Here is a 504-nt window from a genome sequence, read left to right on the forward strand (position 1 = left end):
TGTTTTCTGCAGAGGGGCGGAAAATGTGTCATCGCACTTTCCCTCAGGCCTGTCCAGCCAGCCACCTCTCTCTCTTTCACCCTCCCGCTCGCTCTCCTTTCCTCTGTCTGTCTCTCTCTCTCTCTCTCTCTCTCTCCCCCTCTCAGTGCAGCTTGGGTGATATACTAGCTCCGCTACACCTCTGAGGATGTTCCCTGCAGATGTTCCCGGCAGAAATATTCTGCTACAACCACTGGTGTCTCTCAGTGTCATCTGTTTAAGGCATTGACTGTACGGGAGGATGTCTTTTTAAACAACTCAATTGTTGAAAACAAAATGGCAACGCTCTTTGAACGAATAACAATGTTGACCTTAAAAAAGAACAGATCAACCAGGAAATGCTACTGTGTCAATAGTTGAAGCTTGGTTAGGCCATTAAAGCATGTGGAGGTGTCCATTTCACACCAATCATGATCAGCCTGACTTCCACCTAATGTAAAGAGCCACTCTCACCCGTCCAGATAC

This window comes from Clupea harengus, chromosome 12, assembly GCF_900700415.2.
Source record: "Clupea harengus chromosome 12, Ch_v2.0.2, whole genome shotgun sequence".
Lineage (NCBI taxonomy): Eukaryota > Metazoa > Chordata > Actinopteri > Clupeiformes > Clupeidae > Clupea > Clupea harengus.